Raw genomic sequence first — 27,542 nt, forward strand, 5'->3', positions numbered from 1 at the left:
TGATGGTTGACTGACATTTTGGAACAAGATTTTGCGAGAGGCTGGGGAAAGAAGGAAAAGAAGGAGCATGGGAAGGAGGCACTTAAAGGATTGAAAAAGCAGGAATGAGCTGAGTGCTCCCAGATTCAAGGAGAATTTTATTATTGGACACAGATCTGTGGTGAGCCTTCAGCTGGGATCTCAGAGGCCCAGCTTGAGGGGCATCATACAGGTTTTCTTAGCATTTTGCTGACCTTACCAAGCAAACTGTGTCCATGAGAAAAGACAAGTTAACTTCTCATTTAAAAACTGAGCAGCAATGTATACAGACATAATGGGGCAGCCCTTCCTGGAGGGTTAAAAGTGATATTTTAGAAAAAAATAAAAGGAATTACAGCTTCACATGCATGGAACTTGTTTATCAGAGATGTAACATAAGCTAAAAATAACTAGTATCATGAAAGATTAATCTAGATTCCTTGGTACTAGGTTTCTAATAATTAATTACTGGAAGTTAAGGACTTCAGGGGATATTCTTACATTTTCATCAGTGTTCCTACCAGAGGCAGAATATTGGTTGGGTTGAATAGAGTCTGACTGAATGTTTAATTTCTCATTGAAAACAGTAATTACATTTTGAAAGATCTCAGGAAGCTCCTCTATCCAAAATGTGTTGGAGGATTAAAAAGGATAAGAAAAGATTTTGCAGTTAGTGCACTTTGAAGCCCACTTGCACTCCATTCTGGTCATTCTTGGCTGTGGGACCTTGGTTAAATTATTTAACCTCTCTAACTTCCACTCAATGGTATAAAGACTAAAAACATGTGCCTAACAAGGTTTATGTGATGAGCATGTGCGATCATATGTGTAAAAACCTAGTGTAGGGCCTGGCACATAGGAGGTTACCAATAAATACTAGTACCATTTATTTTCTATATCTTCATTTTCACTCCTGCCCCACTATCTCCTGCTCTATGGTTCCTGAAATGTTTTCACCAATGACAGAGCCTTTTCTTGCATATTTAAAAATAGGGATTTCCCTGGTAGTCCAGTGGTTAATACTCTTTGCTTTCACTGCCATGGCCTGGGTTTGATCCCTGGTCGGGGAGCTAAGATCCCACAAGCTGCATGGCATAGCCAAAAATTTTAATAAATAAAATATAAAATAATGTAATCAGTGCAACATAACATAAATATATAGCATAACATCATTAAGTACTGTACCATATATTTCATCTTGTTTAATCCTCAAAACAATCCTATGACATAGGTACCATTATTGACCCCATTTTACAGGGAAAGAAACCAAACCTAAATAGGGTTAAACACTATTTCAAAGATCTATTGCTATATAATAAAGACCCCAAAACTTGGTGGCTTGAAGTAATAACTATTTTATCTCATGATTTTGAGTTGTCTGGGCTCAGCTGGTCAGTTCTTCTCCAAGTGATGTTGTATGCCCATGATGATGTGCATTTATCTGAAGACTCCATTTTCCTAGAACATCCAAGATAGCTTGCTCACACGGCTGGCAACTGGTGCTGAATGTCAGCTAGGAGCACAACCAGGACTGCCCATCAGAACACATCCATGTTCTTCCATTGCCTTTCTTGGGATGGCTGCTGGACTCTGAGAAGGAGCAGTGCAAGAGGAAAAAAAATGGAACCTTCTAGTTTGCTTAAGGCCTGGCCTCAGAAGTCTCATAATATTATTTCTGCTGTGATCCAATGGTCAAAGCAGTTACAGACCCAGTAAGGTTTAAGAGAAGAGGAAACACACTTCACCTCTCAATGGTGGGCTTCCCTTGTGGTTCAGTTGGTAAAGAATCTGCCTGTAATGTGGGAGACTTGGGTTCGATCCCTGGATTGGGAAGATCCCCTGGATAAGGGAAAGGCTACCCACTCCAGTATTCTGGGCTGGAGAATTCCAAGGACTGTAGAGTCCATAGGGTCACAAAGAGTCGGACACGATGGAGCAAATTTCACTTCACTTCGGAGGAGCAGCAGGGAGGGAAGGAGTTGATCACAGCCATGGTTGGAGACTATTTGCCACAAATACTTTGCCCAAAGTCACAGAGGTCGTGGGGGTCAGAGTTAATAGTCCATATGCTCAGCCACTAGGTCACACACATACACATGACAATATACAATTAAATGCCAAAAAAGCACCATATCATTTCAGAGGAGAGATCATTACAAAGTCAAGAACTCTAAAAAACCCTAAACTGAAAAAAGTACCCATTTTGTGCCCCTTCTCCTCATGTGATATAGAATGAACATTATTTCTTGAAATGTCTCAAAGGTTACACATGCTAAAATAAATTCTTTCTAGATTTTTACATTTCAAAATTCAGGATACATTAATTGAATCTGAGATTTTTCTGTGTGTGTGTGTGTATGTGTGTGTCCATGTATGGTGAGGCAGGGGCGGGGGGTTAGAACCCTGACTTACAAGCACTCTGAACACTACTCAGCCTGCTAAATAGACTCCCCATCTTCAGAGGTATCCCAAAGTAGCATTTAGAACCAGATTACAAAGAAGGTAGATCTGCATGAAACCCAGGTGCAGCTGTGTAAACTCTGTTTTGCCTTGGCCTTGCTGAAGGTAGATGCCTAGGGAGCCCTGTTGGGGGCTGGGTAGGAAAGATACTGCTTGAGATCTTCCCAGTGACTGATCTGGGAACATCCAGGTTTGCACCACTCTTACTAGTTTCATTTGGAAAGGGATTGACAAGCATAAAGCACACCCAGTCATCATAACCCACCTTACAAAATTTTCCAGAGAGTTTATCAACCTAAATCTGTCTTACATTACCTATCTACCAGGACTTCCTGGTAAAGACAAGGACTTGGGGACTTTTTTGAGTCATTCTCAGCAAGCGTCATCTTTAGATTATTCTCTTGCTAAGGTGGCTTCTATCATTTTCATTTGCAAAACCTTTTCTCTTTCTTCATATTTGAAAGAAACCCAGTATGACTGTTGTAATTTTTTCATGCAAATTACAAATATTTAGAATCCCTGTCAAAGGAATGAAATAAAAGCAGATGTTTTTCCCTTATGCTAGCCCCAAGTAATACCACATTAGAAAACAGAGAGTATTTTCAAGTCTCTTTAAAAAGTATTTCAAGAAAATAAACATTTGTTGGATGCAAACAAGAACAGAATATGGTATTTTTTTAATATGAATGTAGAATTTAGAGCTAAGCAGCCTAAGGCCCAGAGAGACTTGAGTGACTTGTGTAAGGTCACAGAGTGAGTTTACAGCCAATTCAGGATGTGAACTCAGTTCTCTCCAATTCAGCCTGATGTTCTTTCTATGCTCCATGTGGTAGATGGATTGCAAAGATGGCTCTGATACTTCATGCCTTCTCGCATTGACATCTTTGCAGTATAACTTAGCAGGTCCTCTCATCACCTCTGGAATCCGGGTCAATATCCCATTTAGTAGAAGGGTGGGATGTGATAGAAGTGATGGTGTACCACTTTGGAGCCTTAATCTCAAGACTTCTTAAGTGTTTCCACTTGTTCAATTGGAATCTTACTAACACCATAAGGACAAGCCTACACCATCCTGATAGAGAATGAAAAGTCACAGGGAGAAGATCCAAGTTACTCAAGCTAAAGTCAGACTAGCCAACAACCAGTCAACTAGGACATATGACAGAACCTAACTTGAGCATCAGAGCCCACAGCTGATCATGAATGAGCATAGCTGAGACCAGAAAATCCAGCTGACTCATGAGCAATAAAATATACTTATTTTTTAAGCAGACTCCAGCAAACCTTTTTTTAAAAAGGGCTAGATAGTGAGTATTATAGGTTCATGAGGCCTATGCTCTATAGTAACTGTCTTCTGTTTGTTGTTGTTTTTGTTTTACTGATTTGTGTCTGACTCTTTTGTGATCCCATGGACCATAGCCCACCAGGCTCCTCTGTCCACAGGATTTCCCAGGCAAGAATACTGCAGTGGGTAGCCATTTCCTTCTCCAGGAGACCTTCCCAACCCAGGGATGAAACCCATGTCTCCTGCATTGGCAGGTGGATTCTTTACCACTGAGTCACCAGAAAAGCCCTTGGTTTATTGTAGTGTAAAAAACAGACAAACATATAACGCAGATAACATGTAAATTAACAGGCACAGCTATGTCCAAATAAAGTTATATTTACAAAGACAAGTGTCTGGCTCACAGATTGTAGCGTGCAGACCCTTCATTATAAGTCATTGACTTTGGGACGATTTGTTATATAGCAAGAGTCAGCTGATACACTGATTTTGACTTCATATCCCAAACAAAGAAAAGTAACTGCCAAAGAACTTAGTTACAAAGATAAAATGGAGGAGTAGAAGGGAAACATCTCCATTTTTTTGAAGTTCACAATTTACCTGTAAAGTCTGTCACCAACCTTTCTCAAAATGGAACATATTATGATTGAAAACTCAGTTTTTAAGCCTGATTCTGGATTCCAACTCCAACTGAAACAGAGATGTGGAGAGACCTTTTTTTCTTAAAAGTATTTTACTTATTTATTTATTTAAACTGGCTGCACTGGGTCTTTGTTTCTGCACATGAGCTTTCTCGAGTTGTGGCAAGCAGAGGCCACTCTTCATGGCAGCGTGAGGGGGTCTCCTTTTGGTGACTTCTCTTATTGTGGAGCATGGGCCCCAGGCACACGGGCTCAGTAGTTGTGGCACAGGGGCTTAGTTGCTATGCAGCACGTGGAATCTTCCTAAATGAGGAATCAAACTCATGCAGCCCTGAAGGCAGATTCTTAAGCGCTGGACCACCAAGGAAGTTCCTGGAGAGCTTTAAAAGCCACAGTTGGACTCCTCTGCCTAGTTCTCCTCATTCTCAAGGCTTCTTTAGCATTGGTTCTTCTGATCACATCCTCCTTGAAACCAACTCTTCCCTTGGCTCCCATCATGCTTTGAGCTCATTTCTTTCATCTCTGGCCTATCAGCAGAAACTCCCTACTCAGAGTTGTTTTTCCTTTTTACATTTTGGCCCTGAGCCACTTTTTCTTTTTATTCTATACCAGTGGGTCTGAGGTAGAAATATGTATCAGAATTCCTCATAGAACTTATTTAAAGCTTGGAAGCATAATAGTCATGATTTGAAAAAGCTCCTCATGTGACTTTGGTGGACACTCCAGTAGCATATAGTATCTTCCAAAGATAACCCCCAGTATTTCCCATTTCACATGCCCTTCCACAATGTGACTGTGTCATTTTACCCATCAAGAAGTAGAATCTATTTCTCAGCCTCTTGGATGTGGTTAGGTTCTGCAAAGTTTAATAGAAGTGAGACTGCCAGTCCTGGACATGACCCTTGACTGACCTGGTAGCTTTACTCCTGCCTCTTGCAAGAAGCGTGACCAGAGATCCTGAGACTACTGTGATATGTGAAACCCAAGTCATATGGAGCAGCCGAAAGGATAAGACCTTACATGCAGAACACTGAGACACCATGTATAAATGAAGAACCATCTTGAAAGTGGCTCTTCCAGGCCCAACCATTAAAGTTAATACCATGTGGAACAAAACTATATAGCCTAGTCCTTATTGGCCCACAAGATCATGAGCAAAATAAATGATTGTGTTAAACCATTAAGTTTGGGGTAGCTGTTACACAAAGATAGGTAAACCAGACCAACCTCTCTCTCCATGCGTACATACAACTGTGTGAAGAACTATTGCCCTATGTTGTCTACCTGGCTTATATGGTTCCAGCCACTGATGATGGGTTGATAGTTCAGAAATTATCTTACCTCTTTTCTGAGTTCTAGACCTGGTATTTATTATATAGATTTACATAGGAGTCCTACTGGCAATACACTTCAAATTCAACACATATTGAACTGAACACATCATCTCCTTTTTACAAACTCCTGTTCTTTTTTGCAATTAATTGCTCCCACTGTCTACCAAGTCACCTTAGAGTAATTTTTCACTATTCTCTCTTATCTGGGGCAGCCAGTAAGTCACAAAATCTTCTTTTTTCCCTCCACTGTCATGGTTCTGGTTAGTTCTGTCATCTCTCAGCTGCATTATGATGGTGGCCTCCCAAGTGGTCTTCTTACTTATCCTTTCTTTCCTCCACCTTCCACATGATGGCCAGAATGGCCTTCCTAAAATGAGTCACTTCACACTTCTCACTGTGGTAATCATACCACTCATTGTTGAGGAACAAAGTAACTCCTCCTTTATAACTCCCAGCTACCTGGTCTATGAGTTCCCTTTTGAGGACTCTCATTTCTGAATGGGCTCTTTTCTCAGCATACAATGGCTTTGTCTTCCTTTTTCACATGTAGAAATCCTTTGTATTAATACATGCCAAAACTCAGTTCAATGTTCATGCTTCCCTGGATGCATTTTCTGGTTGCTCTTTTGCCCAGGGCTGCCTCTTACAGCTGTGCAGGATGTGTACTACACAACTGTAAGCAGAGCTGTTCACAGTGTCTACAGAATTGCATCTCCTAAAGTTATATAAATATATATAAAGTTATATAGTCATAAGTAATTTTTCCTTCTCTGCACAACTTCAACATGGTTCTTTATTTTATTTCCTTAAAAATCACTTCTATAATACCCACTATATGCCAGGCACTGAATAAAGACCACAGACACAAAGGTATGTTATCAGGTCTCAGTCTTGAGTGACTTAAAGCTGGGGTAAACAGACATATAATGAAATGTATGTTATTTACAAAAGAATTTCACCTCTATTTTATCTTTGCCTTATTTTTTTTTTCCATTTTGGAGTTGGTTGAAAAAATAAAAGAAAAAAAGGGAATTCCCTGTCAGTCCAGTGGTTAGGTCTCAGTGGTCTCACAGTAGGGGCTCTGGGTTCAATCCCTGGTCAAAGAACTAAGATCCCACAAGCCACAGGGCATGGAACCAAAAAAAAAAAAAAAAAAGAGAGAGAGAGAGTTGGTTAAGTGTTTCTATTTTAGAACACAGTTCTTAGGGAGTGAGGTCCTGTCTTATTTATCACAGCCCACAGTTAACACTTGGCTTTGCTCCATATAGTCTCAGATAATGGTTATTAGCTTGTATCAGATGTACTGATTGTTAACAACAAGGGCAACCATTTATTGGCCTTTACATGGAACCCTGTTAGCAGCATGATGCTGGATGGAAAGTACACATGTAGAGCTATGGCAGACTGCTGTGAGTTCACTCTACCCTAGTTCCTTTTCTTACTGGGCACTCTGCTGGACTGCTTTTCCCAGTCTTCCCTGAAGTTAGGCAGGACCATATGACTGAATTCTGGCCAATAAAACGTGGGTGGGAAATGATATATATCTAAGTCTGATCTACAAAACTTTTTGCTTAATCGTCCAGTCTTCCAGTCTCTCTCTTTCCCTCCTGCAGCTTAGTGGAGAAGACTTTGAAGATCTCGAAGAGGTAACACTTCAAAGACAAAAGAACTTGGGTCTCTGAGATACTATTTAGGGCATCATTGACTAACCAAGAATACTTGCATTACACTATTGCATGTGTCAGCCATAAACTTTTCTTCTTTTCTACCAAATGTGGGTTTTTTTTTTATTTTTTAAATTTTAAAATCTTTAATTCTTACATGCGTTCCCAAACATGAACCCCCCTCCCACCTCCCTCCCCACAACATCTCTCTGGGTCATCCCCATGCACCAGCCCCAAGCATGCTGCACCCTACGTCAGACATGGACTGGCGATTCAATTCTTACATGACAGTATACATGTTAGAATTCCCATTCTCCCAAATCATCCCACCCTCTCCCTCTCCCTCTGAGTCCAAAAGTCCGTTATACACATCTGTGTCTTTTTTTCCTGTCTTGCATACAGGGTCGTCATTGCCATCTTCCTAAATTCCATATATATGTGTTAGTATACTGTATTGGTGTTTTTCTTTCTGGCTTACTTCACTCTGTATAATTGGCTCCAGTTTCATCCATCTCATCAGAACTGATTCAAAAAGAATTCATTTGAATCAGTTCAAATGTGGTTTTTATTCAACTGACAAGAACTTTTCTACAGCTACACTTGTGGAACATCACATGGCAAAAAGAGGAATTTTTTCCTCTAGACTTTTCCCCCTTTTCTTTAAACATTATTAAAAATGAGATTGGTCCTAAAAATATAGAAAGAAGTTGAAGACTGTTTTTTATTATTGTCAGTTTAAACTTGACTAATTCAAGTGCTAAGTTTAAGGCAACCTTCCTAGATTGATCATGATGACCTACTTTTCAAGAGCACCCAGTAGATTCCAAAACTGAATCTACTACTCTGTTTAAGTATGAGCTCTCTTATCTCCATGGTCAGAAATAATGGCTTGTTTAATCTCTCACTTTTATAGTCCTTAAAAGACATATGAGTGGTAACAAAACCAAAGAGCTGGGTTTCTTTAGTAAACCCAGAGAAAACTCTTTGGTGTAGAATGTGCAAATGTCTAGGGATCCCCATGCCTGGTTGCTGCTAAGTCACTTCAGTCATGTCCGATTCTGTGTGACCCCATAGACGGCAGCCCACCAGGCTCCCCCATCCCTGGGATTCTCCAGGCAAGAACACTGGAGTGGGTTGCCATTTCCTTCTCCAATGCAAGAAAGTGAAAAATGAAAGTGAAGTCACTCAGTCATGTCCGACTCTTTGTGACCCCATGGACTGCAGCCTACCAGGCTCTTCTGTCCATGGGATTTTCCAGGCAAGAGTACTGGAGTGGGGTACCATTGCCTTCTCTGCATGCCTGGTTAGGACCAGGCTAACCAGTCTATTACCTACAGAGGCTGCCTAGGATGAGGTGGCTGATGTTTAGGTCTGTGAATGCTTGGAAAGAAATAGGGAGAACTAAGTTTTGACTTCCTTAATGCCTTGAGCCAGATTGGTACTTGTCACCACTCAATGGCTTGTACTCATGTGACAACCTTACCACTTCCTGTTTTGATCCAAAAAAAAAGAACCCTAAGAGAGAAATGAGGCAACAAAACTGAAGAAGGCCCAGTATGTCCTTTTTTTCTCTTCCATTTATTCAACATACATTTCATGTTATGTTGTTATATTGCACCTATTATGTTCACAACTCTGTGTGTATGTTTGGAAGGATGGACTTCAAGTAAATGTAATAAACAGATCTGCTTCCAGGGAAATGTTTAGATTGATGGGATTAGACATGGCAAGTAGTTGTTTAAAAGATATTACAGAGAAGATAGGGCACTGAGTCTTATGAGACAGAGCCAGGTTCAGATGCAGGCTTCACCAATGACTGTGGTTCGAACTTGAGCTCCTACTTAAACACCTAAATTCAGTTTCCTCATCTGTAATTTTTGAAGATTGCTGAAAGAATTAGAGCACTTCCTAGCACAGTGCCTGGCAAACAGTAGGTGTTTAATAAGTGATAGCTCTTCTTACATGGGGAGACAAGGCACACACACACATCTGAGCAGTTGGATGTTTAAGAAATGGCAAATAATTGGCCTAGATAAGAAAAATTGTTTAGTATGGAGGAGGGAAATTATATTAGGCTGGAGCAGACAAAATAAGTCATTAATTTTTCTTTAGTCTTCCTTTTGAAACATTTCTCAGTTCTAATCTAATATGGATGCCAAATCTAAATGTATAATTCACATGCAGGCATCACCCTGAAAGGTATACATGGAGAGAGGAATTCATTGTTCTAGGAGAAAATTTCCTCTATTGGATGAAAAATTCACAGCAGACTTTGCTGACTCATATATACACACTTATATGTGTGTGCGCGAGTGTACACTCACATGTGTGTGACAGATATGCTATATACATGAGAGATAAGTCATAAAAATTGTTTATGTGCTCAGGAACAAAGAATTATGATACAGTTTCTAAAATTATAGAGATCCAGAATTCAAAGAGTTTCTCTCAATCCAAGCCAATCATCTTACTACAGAGGAAACAGACCCAAAGTGGTGATATGACTTGTCCAAGGCCATATAACTAGGTAACTGTAAAGCCAGGACTTGAATCTTAAATCTTCTGTATTTCTGGCCCAATGCCCTTACCACTAACTCCTTTCTAGTCAAGGCTTAAGGAGCTATTCCATAATGCAACTGGACAGAGCTCCCTGGATGTCTTAGTTCCAGGGAGTGAAGACTTCCCCCGAAGACATACCAGTATTATGGACAGAGGTCAGATTTGAACTAAAACTCTATTAATGGAGTTCACAAAATAGTTAAACATACTTAAAACAGCCCTCATCTACTGAACACTTGCTATGTGCCAGGCGCTGTGCCAGTTGCTATATATATATATATTTCATTTATTAATTTACTTAACTTTTTATTTGTGAGACAGGGATCTAAGCTCTGTGCTAGGATCCAATAGTGAAAAGACATGGTTCTTGGCCTCACGGAACCCCTAGCCTTCCATGTGTGCTGTGTTCTTAGCCTCAGTCATGTCTGGCTCTTTGCGACCCCATGGACTGTAGCCTGCCAGGCTCGTCTGTCCATGGGGATTCTCCAGGCAAGAATACTGAAGTGGGTTGCCATACCGTAGTCCATGGGATCGTCCCAACCCAGGGATTGAACCTAGGTCTCCCGCATTGCAGGTGGATTCTTTGCTGTCTGAGCCTTCCATAGGTTTGTTTATTACATCTATTTACAGGTGATTTAATGGGCCCAGAGAATAACAATGATGGCTACCAAACATTGACAACCTACTCCACACCAAACACTTTTCCAAGCAGCCTCTGAGTAAATCTGTACAACAACTCTGAAATAGGAAACAGGGCATAGAAAGCTGAAATGTCTGGTTCAGGGTCACACAGGTAGTAAGCAGTAGAACACAGACTGGAATCATGGTTTTATGGTACCAGTGTCCATGATTTTAGCCACTACCTTACACTGACCAGTTGGATTCCAGTTATGTATGCTAAAAGATGGTACAGATGATGTCAAAACTCTGCCAATGATCCAAGAAGCATAAATTACTTTGTTTACAGACAAATTCTGTGTTTTTGGCAGTTGTATATAGATAATAATATTTGCTTGAGTGCTTATCATATGTCAAAGTACTGTGCCTGAATACCTGATATCTAGGTAAAACACAAGCATAATACTGGCCTGTAGTAGATCCTGAATACAGTGCGCAAATGGTAAGGAGTAGGGATAAATAAGTAAGGTTTGAGTAAACCTAGAAATTATTAAGAAATAGAGGCTGCTGGTAGTTATGTGTTGGATATGCATTTAGACAAAGATATGTTTATATTTTTTCAAGGCTGTAGTTTCTTAATTTAAATATAGAGATAACAAATCTCTATATAAACCTTTACTCACCTGTTAGAAAGAGGGCAATTTCTGCAGAATTATATATTAGTCATAAAATTTATTATGTTCTATATTTTATCCATCTGTTTAAGGCATCCTGTTGCAAGGCATGGACACACTCCTTGAAAATAAAAATACAAACTTGAATGATTTTTGGTTTCACATAAATTCTATTAAAGAAAAACAAAACAATGAAATCACAAAATTTCTCCATTCCCTTCCACCATATGGGTTTCTTTGAGGTTTAATAATATTATAAATAAAGCAGCCTCAAGATTAAATGCAAAACAGTGAACAATTTAGAAACATTTTGAAGAAGCAAGTATTATATCCCAGTGTTGCCAGACTTTCAACAAAAGTAAGATAGAAAACAGAGCAAGGACTCTCATTTGTTCTATCAAGAAAGCATAAATATTGGCTCTGTATTAAGCCAACCTCTTGCAGCTGTACACCAGCTCTCCACTATTAAAAAGATTCTTAAATTCCCAGGGAAACAAAAATCAATTTCAACCCTATAAGTCTGTATATAAATCTATTGTGTTTTATTCCAACTATTTTCTCATCAAGAAGCTTGGAACACACTTTTTTTTTTTTTTCCTGAAAGAGAACGTCTCCAGTTCACCCATTACACCATTATAAATATTTGAATGACTTCCAGTAACTTTGCTCAGAAAAATCTCAATGTCTGCATAACATGTTAATGACAGCTCAGCAGCAATGTCAATACATTTCATTTCCCGGCAAGACAATCATTCATAGCAATAGATTGGAATTCTGATTGCCCTTTTCATGTATTATATTTCACTTTTGTCACAGCACATTGGATGGTTACTCTTGCCCTCTTGGCAATATACTCATTTCTGAGCTTATATTAAAAATCTATTTTATCTGTTAAAGCTTAGAATGAGCTAAGTGATTACTATTCTAATCCTAAATCAATATGCGTAGTCAGGTCTTGAAAGAATTCCAATTCCAATTCACTGTAGTCCTCGTTTATATTATAGATGGATAATAATGCCATCGTGCTGTTTTCCTTGGGGCTCATTTTATATATTCTATTTGCCAGAATTAAGGTTGCTGTTCTAGTGATTATGGTTCAAACAAAGAAACGGATGTGATATTAATTTTTGGCAAAGTGAAATATATATATTTGCTAAAGTTTGGAGAAATAGAGTAGGATAGAGTTGTACTTCTCAGACTTTAGTGTGCATTAGAATTTCCTGCAGAGCTAGTTAAAACAGATTCCTGGGCCCCACAGCCAATGATTCTCATTCAGTAAGTCTGTGTAGAGTTTGGGACTTTGATTTCCAACAAGTTCCCAGGCGATGCTGATGTTGCCAGTTCAAGGACCACCTCTTGAGGAGCAGTGAAACAAAATGGAGTGGTCAATAACAAAGGCTAAACTCTTGCCTTTGCCATTTACAGGCTTGTTGATTTGGGGTAATTTGCTTAACCTATTTTTAAGCCGTAGTTTCCTTATCTGCTCAATGGACTTTTTATAAGGATTAGATAATCCTATGTGTCACTTGACAGTGCTGGACAGATACCTGGTGTGTGCTAAATAAATTACAATCGTGGCTATTAGAAATGATGAATTCTTCTTTTCTGGGGTCTGTCTGGTTGAATGTGTAGTTCTTCTGTTCCCTATTTTAGTGTGTTTGACAAATTCTTTGTTAAGTATGTCTAGATTAGGAGTTATCAGATAGATGCATGAGCAATGATTCAGGATTTGAATTGCTCAGGTGGGACTTAAAACAGTTAAATATTTTGATCCCTGGGCCTTCCAACCAAATACCATGCTGAAACTTTGATTCTCTGTCCTTTGAAATATTTTCATTTAAATTGCTTTCTAGTCCACATCTCTACAGTTATATTTCCTTATGAATGATCTTTTAAAGAACAACATCTTTTTATTTTCAAAATCAAACTCAAATCTTTGGAGACTAATATCCATTCTCTCCATATTTCGCTACTAAGAAGCCTGGTGTTCTGCCAAGGCAACATATTAATAAATTTAAGCTTGAGATTTTCATTGTCATGTGAACATTGAAATTGGCTCTCAATTACACAAAGCAGCCAATTCAAAAGGATACATGTACTGGATTTACAACAAATGTGTTTGTGAAAAAATTAGTTTTAAATCCCTGATTTTGTGGTTTGCGTTCAATTTGTTAAATAGGCATAATCCATCAGTTATAAGCATCTCAGCCAATTCAGGGTAAGTTAATTTTGAGAAACTTAGAATTTTACTTTAATCAAATGTTAACAAGTCAATTTGTCTTGCATTCAATCACTTATTGGTTTCTGCTTAACACTAAGTCCCATTTCTGTGGTAGGTGATGGCTTAGACTCTTGGGGAAAACACTTACCCTATGCTCACAGAGTTTACAGTTTAGGTAAAAGCACAGTTATTAGAACCTCATTTTAACAGGCTGATAAATCTCCAGTCTACCAGTTAACAAGCTGTAGAAAGTTTCAGTCCGTTATTTGTACTTATACTTTGGCCACCTGACGTGAAGAATTGCCTCACTGGAAAAGACCCTGATGCTGGGAAAGACTGAAGGCAGGAGGAGAAGGGAATGACAGAGGATGAGATGGTTGGATGGCACCACCGACTCAATGGGCATGAGTTGGAGCATGCTCCCGGAGTTGGTGATGGACAGGGAGGCCTGTGTCCTGCAGTCCATGGGATCGCAAAGAGTCAGACACGACTGAGTGACTGAACTGAACTGAACTCATGAATCTGTTAGCCATCATCCAAATCTTCAGATACACTGGAAAATGTCTTCTAGAAGGAGAACATTTCCAGAGCTCCTAACCAAAGGAGAACGTTACTTCCTATGATTTTTTTCTTTTTGTAAAATGCATGTAGAGAAAGCAAATCAAGTCAGCTTTGTAGCTTGTAACTAGCTGTTACACAAATTCTCTTGTAAAATGACATGATTGAAGACAAATGCGTGTGTGCACTAAGCTGCTTCAGTAGCGTCTGACTCTTTCGACCCTAAGGATTGTAGCCTGCTAGTTTCCTCTGTTCATGGGATTCTCCAGGCAAGAATACTGAGGTGGGTTGCCATGCCCCCCTTCAGGGGATAGTCCCAAACCAGGGATCAAACCCACATCTCTTAAGTCTCCTGCACTGGCACACAGGTTCTTTACCACCATGGGCACCTGGGAAACCCTGAAGATAAATACTAGTCTGTATATCAAACTTGGTTTTTTGAGCTTTTCAAAAGATGCAGAGATTTACATTCAAATGACCTGTTATGCACCAAATGTTGTGACTCCACCTACAACCCCCAATCTTACCAAATTCATCTGTTTAAGGCCTACCCTCCAGTGTGATGATATCTGGAGATGGAGCTTTGGGGAGGTAATCAGAGTTAGATGAGGTCATGAGGGTGGGACCTTCATGATGTTATCAGTGCCCTTATAAGAAGAGACACTAGAGAGCTTGCTCTCTTTCTCCCCAATGTGAGGACACAGCAAGAAGTTGTCTGTCTATGAATCAGGAAGCAGCTCTCACCAGAAACATGGCTCCTTAGATATTGGACTTCCCAGCCTCTAGAACTGTGAGAATAAATATGTTATTGTTTAAGTCACTCAGTCTATCTTACTTTGTTATGGCAGCCTGAATAGACTAAGACATGATTTAAGAAAGATGATTTGTTTTAATGCAAAGAGATTAGTATTAATACAAGAAGGTGGAACACTTCAAACTTATCTCTTATCATCCTCAAGCAGTGGCCTCAGCCTCGGTCTGTCAGTCTGGCTCTTGGCCAATACCAGCACAGGATTTGCTCTTTCTCCTCCGGTAGGCACTCTTTGTGCTATTTTCTTTACCCCAAAGCTTCCACTTCTGGCTCAGAGGCTCATATCAAAGTAATCTTGATTAGGCCTAGTTATTTCCCAAATGATCCTTCACTGCAAAGTTTGTTTCACAGTATACACTTATTTGCATTTCTCAACAGTGTCTTCATGTGGTTCAAGGATATACATTTTATCTCCTTAACAAGACCTTGAGCATCTCCAGGACAAGCCTAGGGTCTAGACTTTTACAATCTGTTGTGTTCTCTACTGGCCCTTGTAGAGTGTTGTGCAAATAAAATGGGAATAAAACTTACCTAATGAAGATTAAACTAAATGCTGAGAGCCAACGAATGTTCTGAGGCAAATGAATCAAGTAATGCAAGGAAGTACAATAAAACCCTGGCTCCAAAGCCTATGGGTGGGGGTGCAAGAGGGTTGTTCTGGACAAATGAGTTTAATAGATGGCTGAGGATTTATCCTTTTAAATACCAAGAGTTTTGATTATCTTATATGGAAACCTTTCCAGTATATTAATCTTCCCTGCCTTCTAAAATAATGCATTGTAAACATCATCCAAATTGTAGTATTGTGCTATTACGCTGAGAAGCCCTCAGGCTCTTTGGAGGTATGCAGAACTGTTTGTCTCTGTTCTAAATGGCTGCAGATCACTGTTTTATTTTTTTTAATTGTTGTTTTGTTTTTTAGCTTCTTTTGGGTCCTCCTTTGTTGCTAGACTGTCAGTCTCACTGATGCCAATGTGACTGATTATGCCATGTCTATTCCCTGCTCCTAATTTGCTGCTTCTCATCTGAAATGAGCTTGTAAACCAAATACTGGAGCTTGCTGTGGTTGTTGTCTTGATTGTTATTGTTAAGGATGTGTGTAACCCGAGAGCAAAGGGCTCTGTGTGAGGGCTTGCCAGGGTCTCCAGGGCTAAACTGCGCAAGAGACAAATACATATATATGTTATGAACTCCTAGTTCAGCTGCTCTGAAGCCTTTTAAACTTAATTTCCATTTTTGCTTTTCTGGTCTGAAAGTAAAACTTTCTGGAAATTCATTTTCAGATCAATTAGGAATTTAGCCATGAGTTTGGCAAGGAATCACTGAGTGCTTACAAAGTGCAACATACATGCTGGGTGCCGTAAGCTGGGTATTTAAAATGGGTACTCTATTGTCCAGCTTACTCTCTGTTCTGTAGTAGCACATAGTAGGTACTCAAGAAATATCTGTTCATCAATGAAATGAACTTTATTATCTGAGCATATACAAGATATTGACACACCTACATACACAAACAAGCTTGCAATAAAAGCTGTAGTAAGGAGATCCAACCAGTCCAGTCTGAAGATCAGCCCTGGGATTTCTTTGGAAGGAATGATGCTAAAGCTGAAACTCCAGTACTTTGGCCACCTCATGTGAAGAGGTGACTCATTGGAAAAGACTCTGATGCTGGGAGGGATTGGGGGCAGGAGAAGAAGGGGATGACAGAGGATGAGATGGCTGGATGGCATCACTGACTCGATGGACGCAGTCTGAGTGAACTCTGGGAGTTGGTGATGGACAGGGAGGCCTGGCATGCTGCAATTCATGGGATCGCAAAGAGTCGGACACGACTGAGCGACTGGACTGAACTGAACTGAACTGAAGGATTAAAACAAAAATACAAAAAAGTATATACAAGGACTAAAAGATTATTTCCTGCTGGAAAATGCAGAAAGTCTTCATGGAAGAGGCAGTGGTTGTGACTGGGACTTGAAGGATGGGGTCATATTTCAATTAGCAAGAAGTTAAAGAAACAAAAACACCACCCACAAAGGCCAGATGCTAAGATGGGCAGGGCGTATTTGGGGGACAACTAGTACATTTTGACTGTAGTACATGGAAGGGAGTAGGGAGATCACATTATAACATTATATTGGGGTCACAGCATGGGTGGGCTTTGACTGTCAGGCTAAAGAGTCTGGATTTTGTTTATTAGGTGATGGGGAGGAACTGAGGGTTTTTGAGCTGGGAGATGACATGCTTTGAGCTGGGCTTTAGAAATCTTGGTAAATGTTGGAATTTAGGAGTTAAAGGGAAATAGGGCTGAGGTAATTCCAGGGGCACAAGTGGGAGACAATATGGGCCTGAACTAGGATGTAGGCAGTGAGAACAGCAGAGAAGGAGTGATTGTCAGAGACACTGCAGAGGTAGAATAAGAGGACGTGGCAACTTATTTTTGTCAAGAGCGATGGAGAAGGACATGTTGGGTATAACTCCAAGTGATGAACTTTCCAAAACAAACTAGAAGAGTCCAAAAGAACAGGCTTAAAGAGATGGTGATGAGTTTGTCTTGGGACATGGTGAGGTGTGAGAGTCAATTGTTGATAGCTCTGCTGTGAAAAGCATGAATGGGAAACTGCCCTGAAAAACACTAAAAGGATAACAAATATAAAATAAGGATTTACGTGAGCTCAGCTCACAAAAAGGAGTTAAAAGGTCAATGTCCTATTTTTAGTTTTTTCTTGACATGACTGTATTAAAAAATAGAGTTAAAAATGTAATAGTCATTCTTACTTTCAAGTGCACTTTGGAAAAACTTCTACTTGTTTTTCCTTCTCTTATCAAGAGTAATCTTGATACTCTTATCAAGATTACTCTTGGTAAGACTGGCACTATAATATTAGTAACTTCCCTGGTGGCTCAGATGGTAAAGCGTCTGCCTGCAATGCGGGAGACCTGGGTTCCATCCCTGTGTCGAGAAGATCCCTTGGAGAAGGAAATGGCAACCCACTTCAGTACTCTTGCCTGGAAAATTCCATGGACAGAGGAGCCTTGTAGGCTACACTCCATGGGGTCGCAAAGAGTCAGACATAAAGAGTCAGCGCTATAATACTACCTGAGCATTATTGGAATTGTTCATGGATTAGTAGCAGCTCTCATCTGAAATAAGACAGCGAACAAGAAATATACTGAGAAAACTTCCCCCAAACAGCAGGTGGATTTGACTTCTACCATCAGAAACAAAGGTGTTTTCAGATTAGCAGGCAGCTTCCCTCCATGGAACAAGAACAAGTACAGAAGCTAGAATATTAACTTGGATTTTGTAGATTGGAAATATAGGATTCTGACCTGTGAACAAGAGGGAAAGTACATTCTAGGCAAAGAAAGCTGTGTATATAAACCTAGCATGAGAGAATGATATGGCACCATCAGGGGATGGCAAGAAGCCATCTGGCTGGAGCATGTGTGTAGAGAATATGAGGGAGAGGCCACACAATAGGGAACTAGACAGAGCTGCAGCTTGAGAGCTGGGCTGGGGCCAGGGAGAGGGGTGGGCCTCATATACAGCACTAAATAAAGTCTGCACTTTACTAACAGTGGGAGCCATCCTAGGGGCCCACTGGGGAGGCACGACAATCAGATGCGTCCAAGCAAACTCTGGTGGCTCTCGTGGATGACTTAAGAATGGAGGAACAGAAGCAGAGATGAGGATGCTTTGAGGTACTACTGAAAGCAATTGAGGATCTGAGTAAATGAGATTATGAACTTAGTTTAGCCTATAATGGGCTTCCCTGATGGCCCAGATGATAAAGAATCCACCTGCAATGTAGGAGATACTAGAGACACAGTTTTGATCCCTTGGTTGGGAAGATCCACTGGAGAAGGGCATGGTTACACACTCCAGTATTCTTGCCTGGAGAATTCCATGGGCAGAGGAGCCTGGTGGGCCCTAGTCCCTGGGGTCTTAAAGAGTCAGTTAAGACTGAACAACTAACACTTTCACTTCTTTCTCTTTAGCCTATAGTAGATACTCAGTGTGCGCTAGCTCATAGACTGTTCAGGTTGACAGCAGCATTTGACTCACCCATCAGAATTGGATGAGCCTCCTTTTGGATTCAAATCAGCTCTAGCAGTAGGTTGCTGGGCCAGATGCCCTGAAATGTGAAGGGTGTATGTGTGTGTGTGTGTGTGTGTGTGTGTGTGTGTTAGTCGCGTGGTCATGTCTGATTCTTTGCAATCCCATGGACTATAGCTCACCAGGCTCCCCTGTCCATGGAATTCTTCTGGCAAGAATACTGGTAGCCATTCCCTTCTCAAGGGAATCTTCACAACCTAGGAATATAACCCGAGTCTCCCTCATTGCAGGCAGATTCTTTACCATCTGAGCCACCAGGGAAGCAGGAAGTGTGAAAGGTACTAGAAGATTAATAATGTAGCCAGAAGCCAAATTTTATCTTTGGCTTGAGGCACATTTTAATGCAGAAGATACATGAAAGTGAAATACCACCAGCTTTTGGTTGATCTGCTTCTTTACAGCATACAGAGCACCCTGAGGCATAGTCATACTGGACAGGGACATGGCAAGTCCTTTGTAGCGGGGCACAATGGAGTTTCTAAAAAGTTCAAGGGAAAACTGCAAGAGAGCTCTGTTAAAGAGACTCTATTTGTTGTTTAAACATAGTGAATATGTACTGCACTATAGGTTCATTCTGTCCAACACAGTAATCACTAGACATTAAACAGTTGAAATGTGACCAGATTATCTGTGAGTATAAAATATACACCAGATTTCAAAGACTTAGTGTGAGAAAAATAATCTAAAATATCTCATGAATACTTTTTGTATTGGTTATATGTTGATAATACTGTTAGATTTATTAGATCAAGCAAAATGTATTATTAAAGTATACTTTTTGAAATGAAGCTCTTTAGAAAATTTTAAACAATTATATGTAGCCTATATTCTATTCTGCTGGACAGGACTACTATAGAAATTTCAGTGTTATTTTTTATTGCAAAAATAAAATAGTTCTATCTCCTCTGATTTTTCTGGACTTTTTCCTTGTAGTGAAGCTGTCAACATGTGTACTAGGAAGAAATTAAAAGTGTAATAAACAGGTTAGTGTATTCATGTCTATTATCCAGAATTGTTTATCTGCCTTTCAATATTACTATGGATATTAGCTCAACCTGTGCACAGAGTTGAACACGACTGAAGTGACTTAGCAGCAGCAGCAGCAAGCTTGTTTCAATGTTAATGGCCATGGTGTTCTGTACAGTTTGCAGAATATAAAAATTATATATATACATTTGAAACAGTTCATTTCTGGAGGTTATTAAAAAGCAAGAAAAGATAAGGAAGGGAAAAGGTCCCATGTTAATAACTTTCATATCAGGGCAAGCTGTATTTTGACATATTTGAACGGACTCAATATTTCTAAAGAAGTTGTTTGTTGTTCAGTTGTTAAGTCATGTCTTACTGTTTGCCACCCCACGGACTGCAGTATGCTAGGCTTCCCGGTCCTTCACTATTTCCTGGAGTTTGCTCAAATTCATGTCCATTGAATCAGTGAGGCCATCCAACCATCTCATCCTCTGCTGCCCCCTTCTCCTCTTCCCCTCAATCTTTCCCAGCATCAGGGTCTTTTCCAATGAGTTGGGCTCTTCACCTCAGGTGGCCAAAGTATTAGAGCTTCAGCTTCAGCATCAGTCCTTCCAATGAATATTCAGGACCGACTTCCTTTAGAATTGACTGGTTTGATCTTTCTGTGGTCCAAGGGACTCTCAAGAGTCCTCTCTAGCAACACAATTCGAAAGCATCAGTTCTTCAGTGCTCAGCCTTCTTTATGGTCCAGCTCTCACATCTGTCCATGACTACTGGAAAAACCATAGGTTTGACTATACAGACTTCTGTTGGCAAAGTGATGTCTCTGCTTTTTAATACGCTGTCTAGCTTTGTCATAGCTTTCCTTCCAAGGAGTAAACACCTTTTCATTTCATGGCTGAAGTCCCCAACAGCAGTGATTTTGGAGCCAAGAAAATAAAATCTGTCACTGTTTCCACTTTTCCCCCTTCTCTAAAGAAGAGATTATTGCAAAATACCCCTCTCTTGCAAAACTTGGAGCCAATATCTCTTCCATTAGAATATCAAGTAACAATTGGGAATTCTCAAACCAGAGTACTCGAAGGATCAGCTTGCTTTCACATTGGTAAACACCAAGTAACTGTTCAGAAAAAGCATACCTGGATTCAACTGCAAGGCTTCCAATTCTTTTCTTTTTTCCCTGTGGGTTAGTGGAAAATGTAACACTTGAGTATCATACTGATCTTTAGCTTAATTTCCCCTAATTTTGCAGAACCATCCTGTTTCACACCCCTATGATTCTATGTATTTGGTGTGTGTTTAGCATTTAACATAATGTGAAATAATCTCAAGGATTCTCCACCAAATGGAACTGATTATGCAATGAAAATAAACTTGAGGAAGGTTCTGAGACATCACATAAAGTATTTTACTATGTTTCTGTAAGGCTCTTTGCATGTAGAAAGCAAGTAAGTTTGTTTTTTAAATAAAAATGGCCTCAAAAAAAAATAAAGCAAAGTCTTATTCAGTCTTTGAAGCGTGAGAAAAAAATTTTTTTTCATATGTTAAATGATGACTATGAAATTCAAAGGGGAGAATTACAACCTGAGTGGTGCCTGCCACATGGATGGTCTGCTGTGCTTCAAAGCAGTTGGGAGCAGTAATTATGTAGACACTCTGATAGTGCTCAGTAGATACTGAACCTTTCGGACAGAACAGGCAGTTCTTAAATACCTGTCACCAACATTACATGGCAGAGCAAGATGGAACTGAAAGATTCTTATGTCAAGTCTTTAATATTGGTACAACAAAGATGACTTCATCTGTGCAGTTAGTGTACAAGCTGTTCCCACTCATCTCATAGTTCCATGAGGAGAAACTTATTTTGACTTTGACTTGCCCTATTTTTCCTGCATACTGAATGTTGCAACCTTATGTCAACTAAAATTTCTTGGCCTAATAATTATAGCCAGCATTGAAAAACTCTTCCCTCAATTACTCGTGCAAACAAAATGAGGGGAAATAAATTAAACGCAGCCTTCTCATCCTCTTGTTACCGCCCCTTCTTCACCTCACAAGCTGTGGTCAAAATGTTTCAGCACCTTTTTCATCTGTAAAATCAAACTCTTTTCCTGCTTAGTTTTACAGAGCTTTGTTTTACTACTATTATATTTTCATTGCTTTATTGCCCTGTTTGGGCAGTGTATTCCCTAAATTTTTAAATCATTTTTTTTTTCTTGTTTTTGGCTGCCCACGTGGCTTGTGGAATCTCAGCTCCCTGACCAGGGATTAAACCTCGACTCAAGGCAGTGAAAGCACAGAATCCCACCCACAGCAGTGAAAGCACTGAATCCTAAACACTGTACAGCCAGGGAGCTCCCTAAATTCTTTGACTTAAAGGGAAGAAACGCTATGAAATTATTTTTTCCCCCATTCAGATTCTGATGTCTAAAGGGAGAAGTTTGAAGAGGCATGGACTTCTAGAAATATATGGCTATTATGAGGCTTGTGTATATGAGAAATGAATTTTGACTTGATAGCTCATATACAAGAAAAATTTAAAAAACAAACATATTACGCCCCAGAGAAATCAGGAAATAGATTTGTGGCTTAATTTTGACTCAGCGGTGAGCCTAAATAAACAGACTCACTGCTTTTTCCATTAAAATCTGAGAAGAAATATCCAATACCCTTTCAGACTTACCATTCTTCCATATCTTGCTATGATAAGCCCTAGGAGTCTGGGGACTGTCAGCAAAGTTACTTCGAGTGCTGCCAATTTCTCCCAAGACATAAAGGGTCCATATTCATTATTCCAGAGTGAAAAATGGAAGTAGAATAAGGACAATAAGTTGGGAAATGTTCCCTTTGAAAGTATCAGTAAAAAGTCACATATGCTATGGCTTGTAGGTGGCACTCTCACCCAATGCCATGTTCCATTTTAATTTGGGGAGAATATGTTACCAAAAATTTTATTCTCACTTGAAATGTATTTCCATTTAATTCCACATCTGATTTATAAAAAATGAGGGGGGAAAATATTTTTTCCTCTTAGTGTTGGAATGATATATGTAGTTTTATTCTCATGTCATTCTGCTTTTCAAAAGAGCAAATGTGCTAATAGAGACAAAAGAAGACCAGCTGTAGAGATGATGGAAGAAGCCCAAATGCTCACTATGTACTAATACAGTTATTAGCTTTGAACCAAATTTACTTTATCCTTCTAAAAGAGGATCTGATTTAGGGGATGATTTCACTCAAGACTTTTTTTTTTTTTTTCTTCTTCTAGCATTTAGCCTGGTAGCCTGGAAGTAACAGAGTCAATGTGCTAATATTAGCCTTTTTTTTTTTTTTTTTAGCACTTTATAGTCTTCAGGCCATAAATTACAGGGTTAGACCAGGGCCAGGCTAACTTAGTTTGGCAGATGAGGCATATGAAGCATTTCCTTTGAGGAAAACTTAGGCCACTGGATTAGATCACCATGTGATGGGTACACAATTGATTAGAAATGCTGCTCAAGGAGGTATCAGTAGATACCTCTGTAAGTTAACCAGAGGCACCTACAGTTTATGCAGGTTCTCTCTTAGGATCTTTTATTTTGTTCCTAAACATTTTATTTTTTTAAATTAATTAATTATTTATTTTTTGGTTGCACACAGTCTTTCTCTAGTTGTGGTGAGCTGTGGTTACTCTCTGGTTGTGGTGCACAGGCTTCTCATTGCAGTGGCTTCTCTTGTTGTGGAGCACAGGCTCTAGGGGCAGGGGCTTGAGTAGTTGCAGCTCTGGGCTCAAGAGCACAGGCTTAATATTTGTGATGCATGGGCTCTGTTGCTTTGTGGCTCATGGGTACTTCCTGGACTAGGGATTGAATCTGTGTCCACTGCCCCACCAGGGAAGTCTTTTACTAAACATTTTAGAACTGATATGGATGAATGTTAACTACACCAAGATGAATATAGGAAAAAACAGGGTATATTTTAGAGAAGAGAATCAATAATGTTCTTGGCATATTAGGAAAATGGTTAGAATTAAAAGAGGAAAAGTTCATTGAGGACAAACTTGGGAGGAAAGAGGATCCCATTCATTCAAAAGAATTATTGAATGCCTATGATGTGCTAAGCACTGTTCTAGGTGGTAGCTGAATTTCCAGGCGCTCACAGAATAATTAAACATTAAGGGTCTAAAGTTGACAGATGGGGCTTCCCAGGGGCTGCTGGTGTTAAAGAACCTGCCTGCCAATGCAGGAGACATAAGAGACATGGGTTTTATCCCAGGTTTGGGAACTGAGAAGATCCCCTCAGGGAGGAAATGACAACCCACTCCAGTATTCTTGCCTGGAGAATCCCAAGGACAGAAGCCTGGTGGGTTCTTTGTGACCATAGGGTCACAAAGAGTCGGAAATGACTGAAGTGACTTAGCATGCACACAAAGTTGACACACTGAACTGCCACTTGAGTTTGTGGAGGATTAACAGGGACCACATGTATCCTTCCTCCTTAAACAACTGAAAGTCTGGTCAAAATCTATGAAGCTGGTTTTCGGACATTGGAAAATAGGCAATTCAGGGCAGAGAATTTTCTGCCAAAAAGGAGGAAGAAAGCCTAAGATGAGCCTGATGAATGTTTCAGTTTACTGCCTGGGGAGTTCTCAGGTCCTGCATAGAGAAGGGGATACCAGCAGGCTGGGTGATCTTCGTGAGCTGCAGGACAGAGTTCAGGGATGCTCAGGCAGATAGACTTCACAGGGCATAGAACTTGAGAGAAGGAAGTTGCAATGAGAGAGTTCCAGATATCTTCAGAGGTTCTCCCTGAGTCTTCAGTTAAATAATAATTCCCAAATTTCACAATATTCAGGAAACTACCAACACTGGAGAAGAAACCATAGCAAAGGAGATGGTGGCTAAGTTCCCAGAGCACATAGAGATCTGGGAATAGTTTGTTCCTGCTAGCTAGAATAGAAAGACTTCCAAACATACAAGGAACTGAGGGAGACTTCAGAAGCATATTGCCTCAATAGAAGGCCCAAATTAACCCTAAAGGCTGTTCTGCACCCACCAAACAAAGCTGAAGAGCAAGTCTTGAAAATATCAAACTCTTTCCAAGTAATTTAATTGCATCTTATTGGAAAGTACAAAAATATTTAAAGGATTACAAACATATCCAATACCCTCCAAAAATTAAACTTGCAAAGTCTGACATTAAAAATTACCAGATGTGCAATGAAGCAGGAATATAAGATTCAGTATGAGGAGAAAATCAATAGAAGCAGACTTAGAAATGATATAGATGGTGGAAATAGTAAAAGACATAAAACAGCTACTATAAATATATCCCATGTGTTCAAGGAGTTGGGAGGAAAGCATGAGCATGACCAGAAGAGTAAAAGACCCAAGTCGAACATCTACAGTTGAAAAGCAAACTGGATGGGACACAGATTAATAGCAGATTTGACACGGCAAGAAAAGATCAGTGAATTTGAAGACTGCAATAGAAACTACCCAAAATGAAACACAGAGATTTAAAGACTGGAGAACATGAATAGACCATCAGTGAGCTATGGGACAACACTCAGCAGCCCAGCATATGTGTACTTGGAGTTCCAGAAGGTAAGGAGAGGCAAGTGGAGACAGACCAAATATTTAAAAGAAACAATGGCTGAACTTTTCCATGTTTGATAAAGTTTGAAGCATGGCTTGGAAAAAGATCCAGGGGATCTTTTTTTTTTTCTTTTTTAAACCATAGCTAGTTTTTAAAAAAAAATTTTTTTTTGGCTGTGCTAGGTCTTCATTGCTGTGAGGGCCTTTCTCTAGTTGCAGCAAGTGGGGGCTACCCTTTGTTGTGAAGCACGGGCTCTAGGGCACACAGGCTCAAGTAGTTGCAGCATGTGGGCTCAGTACTTGTAGCTCCCCGACTCTAGGGCACAGGCTCAACACTTGTGGTGCTGGGCTTAGTTGCTCCGCAGCATGTGGGATCTTTGAGGACCAGGGATGGAACCCACATTTCCTTCATTGGCAGGCAGATTCTTTTCCACTGAGCCACCAGGGAAGCCATCATCAGCCCTTTTAAAATTATTTTTATTATACAAAGCACTATCTTAGAAGCCTCTTTAGGTAGAAGGCTCTCCCTCTGTTTCTCCATCTTCTCTGCTTAGCATAGACTTTAAAAAAAAACTATAAATTAATTTATTTTAATTGGAGGCTAATTACTTTACAATATTGTAGTGGTTTTGCCATACATTGACATGAATCTGCTACAGGTGTATATGTGTTTTCCATCCTGAACCCCCTCCCACCTCCCACCCCATCCAATCCCTCTGGGTCATTCCAGTGCACCAGCCCCAAGCATCCTGTCTCATGCATCGAACCTTGACTGGCGATCTGTTTCACATATGACAATATACATGTTTCAATGTCATTCTCCCAAATCATCCCACCCTCTCCCTCTCTCACAGAGTCCAAAAGACTGTTATATACATCTGTGTCTCTTTTGTTGTCTCACATATAGGGTTGTCATTACCATCTTTCTAAATTCCATATATATGCGTTAGTATACTGTATTGGTGTTTTTCTTTCTGGCTTACTTCACTCTGTATAACAGGCTCCAGTTTCATCCACCTCATTAGAACTGATTCAAATGTATTCTTTTTGATGGCTGAGTAATATTCCATTGTGTTTATGTACCACAACTTTCTTACCCATTTGTCTGCTGATGGACATCTAGGTTGCTTCCATGTCCTGGCTCTTATGAACAGTGCTGTGATGAATATTGGGGTACATGTGTCTCTTTCAATTCTGGTTTCCTCAGTGTGTATGCCCAGCAGTGGGATTGCTGGGTCATACGGCAGTTCTATTTCCAGTTTTTAAAGGAATCTCCACACTGTTCTCCATAGTGGCCGTTCTAGTTTGCATTCCCACCAGCAGTGTAAGAGGGTTCCCTTTTCTCCACACCTTCTCCAGCATTTATTGCTTATAGACTTTTGGATAGCAGCCATTCTGACTGGGGTGAAATGGTACCTCATTGTGGTTTTGATTTGCATTTCTCTGATAATGAGTGATGTTGAGTATCTTTTCATGTGTTTGTTAGCCATCTGTATGTCTTCTTTGGAGAAATGTCTATTTAGTTCTTTGGCCCATTTTTTTGACTGGGTTGTTTATTTTTCTGGAATTGAGCTGTAGGAGTTGCTTGTATATTTTTGAGATTAATTTTTTGTCAGTTGCTTCATTGGCTATTATTTTCTCCCATTCTGAAGGCTTTCACCTTGCTTATAGTTTCCTTTGTTGTGCAGAAGCTTTTAATTTTAATTAGGTCCTATTTGTTTATTTTTGCTTTTATTTTCAATACTCTGGGAAGTGGGTCATAGAGGATCCTGCTGTGATTTATGTCAGAGAGTGTTTTGCCTATGTTTTCCTCAAGGAGTTTTATAGTTTCTGGTCTTACGTTTAGAACTCTAATCCATTTTGAGTTTATTTTTGTGTATGGTTAGAAAGTGTTCTCGTTTCATTCTTTTACAAGTGGTTGACCAGTTTTCCCAGCACCGCTTGTTCAAGATATCGTCTTTAATCCATTGTATATTCTTGCCTCCTTTGTCAAAGATAAGGTGTCCATAGGTGTGTGGATTTATCTCTGGGCTTTCT

At 39.8% G+C, this 27,542-nt stretch overlaps 1 long non-coding RNA gene across 1 annotated transcript in view; it reads right to left on the reverse strand.

The window, feature by feature from the left end:
* Window positions 1,176-27,542, reverse strand: part of LOC108636018 — a 45,062-nt gene continuing 18,695 nt past the window's right edge. The window contains exons 2-4 of the long non-coding RNA XR_001918079.1: window positions 21,069-21,109; window positions 11,263-11,374; window positions 1,176-1,608 (exon numbers count right to left, since the gene is read on the reverse strand). This is a non-coding gene — a long non-coding RNA (uncharacterized LOC108636018). The remainder of the gene's footprint in view (window positions 1,609-11,262; window positions 11,375-21,068; window positions 21,110-27,542) is intronic.

This window comes from Capra hircus, chromosome 5 (genome assembly GCF_001704415.2).
Source record: "Capra hircus breed San Clemente chromosome 5, ASM170441v1, whole genome shotgun sequence".
NCBI classification, from domain to species: domain Eukaryota; kingdom Metazoa; phylum Chordata; class Mammalia; order Artiodactyla; family Bovidae; genus Capra; species Capra hircus.